Source organism: Schistocerca serialis, chromosome 3, assembly GCF_023864345.2.
Source record: "Schistocerca serialis cubense isolate TAMUIC-IGC-003099 chromosome 3, iqSchSeri2.2, whole genome shotgun sequence".
Lineage (NCBI taxonomy): Eukaryota > Metazoa > Arthropoda > Insecta > Orthoptera > Acrididae > Schistocerca > Schistocerca serialis.
In genome coordinates this window covers 501139585-501145645 of record NC_064640.1, presented here as the reverse complement: position 1 = coordinate 501145645, position 6061 = coordinate 501139585, and positions in this window count along the sequence as shown.

Here is a 6061-nt window from a genome sequence, read left to right as displayed (position 1 = left end):
AGCATTAATGGCAAATTAATGGCTCCTGTAAGCCTAGATAACTAGAGAATGAACTTACTTAGCATGTTGAAGGACTTGGTGAGAACTACTTCACAAATACTAAATGAAGAGGGTATTACTAGTTCATGTTATGGCCAGAGCCACAAGCAAACCATCAATGCAGCAATGTTACGTAACAAAGTGGAGGGTAACTACTCCAATACCGAAAACGAAATGCTACACTACTGGCCATTAAAATTGCTACACCACGAAGATGACGTGCTACAGACGCGACATTTAACCGACAGGAAGAAGATGCTGTGATATGCAAATGATTAGCTTTTCAGAGCATTCACACAAGGTTGGCACCGGTGGTGACATCTAAAACGTGTTGACATGAGGAACCTTTCCAACCGATTTCTCATACACAAACAGCGGTTGACCGGTGTTGCTTGGTTAAACGTTGTGATGCCTCGTGTAAGGAGAAGAAATGCGTACCATCACGTTTCCGACTTTGATAAAGGTCGGATTGTAGCCTATCGCGATTGCGGTTTATCGTGTCGCGACATTGCTGCTCGCGTTGCTCGAGATCCAATGACTGTTAACAGAATACGGAATCGGTGGGTTCAGGAGGGTAATACGGAACTTCGTGCTGGATCCCAACGGCCTCGTATCACTAGCAGTCGAGATGACAGGCATCTTATCAACATGGCTGTAACGGATAGTGCAGCCGCGTCTCGATCCCTGAGTCAACAGATGGGGACGTTTGCAAGACAACAACCATCTGCACGAACAGTTCGACGACGTTTGCAGCAGCATGGACTATCAGCTCGGAGACCATGGCTGCGGTTACCCTTGACGCTACATCACAGACAGGAGCGTCTGCGATAGTGTACTCAACGACGAACCTGGGTGCACGAATGGCAAAATGTCATTTTTTCGGGTGAATCTAGATTCTGTTTACAGCATCATGATGGTCGCATCCATATTTGGCGACATCGCGGTGAACGCACATTGGAAGCGTGTATTCGTCATCACCATACTGGCGTATCACCCGGCGTGATGGTATGGGGTGCCATTGGTTACACGTCTCGGTCACCTCTTGTTCGCATTGACGGCACTTTGAACAGTGGACGTTACATTTCAAATGTGTTACGACCCGTGGCTCTACACTTCATTAGATCCCTGCGAAACCCTAAATTGCAGAAGGATAATGCACAACCGCATGTTGCAGGTCCTGTACGGGCCTTTCTGGATACAGAAAATGTTCGACTGCTGCCCTGGCCAGCACATTCTCCAGATCTCTCACCAATTGAAAACGTGTGGTCAATAATAGCCGAGCAACTGGCTCGTCACAATAAGCCAATCACTACTCTTGAAGAACTGTGGTATCGTGTTGAAGCTGCATGGGCAGCTGTATCTGTACACGCCATCCAAGCTCTGTTTGACTCAGTGCCCAGACGTATCAAGGCCGTTATTACGGCCAGAGGTGCTTGTTCTGGGTACTGATTTCTCAGGATCTATGCACCCAAACTGCGTGAAAATGTAATCACATGTCAGTTCTAGTATTATATATTTCTCTAATGAATACCCGTTTATCATCTGCATTTCTTCTTGGTGTAGCAATTTCAATGGCCAGTAGTGTAGCTTGTGTATCGGAGCATATACTTTCATTGTCACTTATATAGCAGGAATTTAAAGGTGAAATGGATCACATATCATTAAAATGGATGTTAGGGCTAAAATAATCTTTGAGTAGATTAACGAGCTGGGCGCTCAAATTTAGTGAGTTTTGATCATCGGGTGACTAATAAACTAGGCAAGAAACATGCGGTTTAGGTAGTTTGGGCAGGAAGGCTGCAGTACTGAATGCACTAGGGAAAAATGTAACGCTGTAACCGAACGGCAGAACGCACAGGTGGCTGAGAAAAGCTGTCAGGCATCCAAGTCACTGCCACAGTTCGTGACACACGAGGGCCTACTCTGCAGAAAGACAAAATGCGGATCATGCATTGTGGTTCCGACAGTGTTCAAGGATGATGTATTGGGACAAGGACATGACCGTATATGCTCAGGTTACGGAGAACACAGAACAATGGACAGACAAGTCATGGAGAGGTTCTGGTGAGCAACAAGTGTACATGCAGTACATAAAGCGCTGTGTATCTTGTAAACAAAGAGCTGATGTTAGTTGTCAAAAAATATCTTTCCAAAGTCTGACAGAGGCATCTAAACTTTTTCAGATGATTACACTTGGTATCTTGTGACTGTTCAATAGAACACTCCCTGGAAGTAATTATATACTAACAATTATAAATCTTTAGATTATTTTTGAAGGTTGCTGACAATGGCGGCGATTCCTTATTAGCAGGCCGGTACCGTAGCCCAGACTATAGTTAACAGTTAAATACTTAAATCTGGTGTGCCTGATACCTAAGTTATAGATCACGAACGAATTTTGTATTACACTTGATGAAGCAGCTATGTCATGTACTACATGCCCATAAGTCACATACAGGCTCATTCCATCCCACACCAATGGTAGAATGGAGTGAGTGCATTGAACCATCTCTAAAATGTGGGATTATTACGTGAATACCCTGCACAACCACTGGGATAGGTACCTACATTAAGCAGGTTGCACATATAATTCTAAAGTACATATGGGTTCATGTCTGTTGCTATTCGAAATGGTGTATAGCAGGAAAATGCCGTCTCCCTTTGATGTCATGATTCCTAAATTAGGTCCTAACTGTGAATCAGTCAAGAAATTTGCAAAGAGGATTCATGAGGTGTGGCAGAAGGTAAAGTGATCCAACACTAAAGCCTTGGAAGAACATGAAACAGTTTGGGCAACATGTGAGAAAACTGCCACAATATTATGGGGTCAATGGATGTTAGCCACTAATCCTTACATGGCTAAGAGAAAGACAAATAAGTTCTTGACTAAGCATCAGGGTCCTTTTGAAGTCACTGAGATGATTTCACCAGCGAACTTTCAGTTTCCAACTTAAACTTCTCTTGTCTATGTAAGTAGAGTTAAAGCATTTAAAGGCATGGTAGATGCATTGCCACAAATTTCAGTAACACAGTAAGGGTATATGAAAATGACTGAGAAAGTGAAAAAGCGCATAGCAGTGGATAGATGCACATTGACATGCACTGAGGTCACATGAAAAGTAGTAATAATTTGGTTTCACTACGTTGTTTGTAAGTGCTAATTAATTCATTCACCTTTTTTTCTGTTTTTTTTCAAATGCATTGTGGGTTTTTATTTACACTAGTCATAGCTCGTTACAGCTGTGTTTTGGATACAGGTATTTCTTGGTTATTTTGTGCTGTATGGCCATTTTTGAAGGAAGAAGAGAATGATGGACGTTCTTTTTCTTAGGTGGCGGATCAGTAGGGACACTCGAATGAGTTGTTGTAGCCCTGATGTTGCAGTATGTCGTCAGCGGAAAAGTAATACATCAGTGCACATTCAACCGCTAGAATCAGGGTGTTGTTTTCTAGACAACCCGGTCTGTTAGCAACCAATCATCGGAGGTTGACTGTTGATGTGTGGGAAATAAGGAATCTAGTCCACAGGTTGCAGGATGCATTCATAGAGGTACACAGGGAAGCACAAGGGAGAAAAATTCACATCGAGGTACAGGACGAATATAAAAAATTGAGACTACCATATGGCAAACAGAGAACTCAACTGATGCAAATCACTGACATTGTACCATGGACGCTTGTTCACAGAAAAGAGGGAGGAGGAAAAATATTGAAACAGCCTATAATGAGGATATTCAGAAGCTGAACAACATGACGACAAGTATATCTGATAGTGGGCACCACAAAAACCACGAAAGTGGCATACGGTGCAGTTGTCGAATTTAAAATTGAGAGTTCTAAGTAACACCGACATGGTATGCGACTTAACAATGGAGTTCACTCAGCACACAATGAAAACAGTAAACAGTGATTTGAGATAAATACAGAAGTGTTAGAACGTACAAGATTGCAAAATGCCACCAGCTAGATTACTAGGAGAAATAGCAGATAGACTCAACGGTGAGAGAATGAGAGTGGTATCATTACAAGAAGTAGTTTACTAAACGTTAAACAGGCAACTGATTCGGTGCTATACCGCCACAACAATTCTTAGTAGGGCGTCACGTAGCAGAAAAAAAGTACCTTGCAGAGTTAAAACACGTGACGAAGACGAGACGACGGGAAATAACTTGGCATTATTTTACCACACAGAAACTGTAAAATTAAGTAAAGACAGAGCAAAGTAGTACGTACTGGTCCGACTACCAGTGGAAGGAATAAATGCGAGACACAAGTGTTATACAATTCAACCAAATCTAGTAAGAAGTGGAAAAATGAGTAAAGGGGTACAGCTGAAGAGACTAGAGGTATTAATAATTTATAAACATGGAGAGGCTCGCGTTTTGGTGTCTCCCGAGGAGATCACGAATGTAAAATTAGAGAGATTAGAGCGCGCACGGAGGCTTTCAGACAGTCGTTCTTCCCGCGAACCATACGCGACTGGAACAGGAAAGGGAGGTAATGACAGTGGCACGTAAAGTGCCCTCCGCCACACACCGTTGGGTGGCTTGCGGAGTATCAATGTAGATGTAGATGTAGATTAGGGGACTTACAGGAGTGTCTAAGGTAAAACTTGCTCATTTTTCCAGCCAGATAAGTGCAGATTGTCTACAGCTCGTGGTCTTGCGGTAGCGTTCTCGCTTCCAGCGCGCGGAGTCCCGGGTTCGATTCCCGGTCAGGGATTTTCTCTACCTCGTGATGACTGGGTGTTGTATGTCTTTCATCATCATTGACTCGCAAGTCGCCGAAGTGGCGTCAACTAAAAAGGACTTGTAATACGGCGGCCGAACTTCCCTGCATGGGGCCTCCCGCCCAACAGTGCCATACGATCATTTCATTTCAGTGCAGACTGACATGGGGACATGGGAAGACCAACTGTTTTTCGTGAAAGCAGAAGCAACAACATGCCGGAAGGAAATATTGGCCACAGAAGCACTCTGGATCTGCTCAGATTTTGCAACGGAAACCGAATGATGACTTGCTGTAAAAATGGAAAACCTACGGGAGCAGTCAAGCTCGAATTACGCAACAGTGGTATTCTGCTGAACGGCACAGCTTGTGAAATAGTTGGGACTATCTTTGGTCGTCCAGCTACACTCGGTGGTACAACTGTATTCAAACTGACTAACTCGGCTTCGTATTGGCCAGGGAAACCATTCCAAATCCAACCCACCTTAACAGTATTATAAATTGTGACAGCATACACTCTTTGGAAAGCTAATTTGCGTCTTACCAAGGGAAAATTTCCATGAGACAAATATTTCAACACTTTCAGCGGTATCAGGAGAAAAATATTCAAATGTGTGTGAAATCTTATGGGACTTAACTGCTAAGGTCATCAGTCCCTAAGCTTACACACTACTTAACCTAAGTTATCCTAAGGACAAACACACACACCCATGCCCGAGGGCGGACTCGAACCTCCGCCGGGACCCGCCGCACAGTCTGTGACTGCAGCGCCTTAGACCGCTCGGCTAATCCCGCACGACGGTATCAGGAGAACTAGCATCGAAATGCCATAACAGTGAGTACTATGGCCACCAGCCTCGACGTGTTTCTGATAGCAATTTGAGTAATTTACTTTTGTACCAGAATGAGATTTTCACTCTGCAGCGGAGTGTGCGCTGATATGAAACTTCCTGGCAGATTAAAACTGTGTGCCGGACCGAGACTAGAACTCGGGACCTGGAAACATCCCCCAGGCTGTGGCTAAGCCATGTCTCCGCAATATCCTTTCTTTCAGGAGTGCTAGTTCTGCAAGGTTCACAGGACAGTTTCTGTAAAGTTCGGAAGGTAGGAGGCGAGGTACTGGCAGAAGTAAAGCTGTGAGGACGGACCGTGAGTCGTGCTTGGGTAGCTCAGTTGGTAGAGCATTTGCTGCGAAAGGCAAAGGTCCCGAGTTCGAGTCTCGGTCCGGCACACAGTTTTAATCTGCCAGGAAGTTTCAAATCAAACGCCTGTCTAGTGACTTACTGACAAAAAT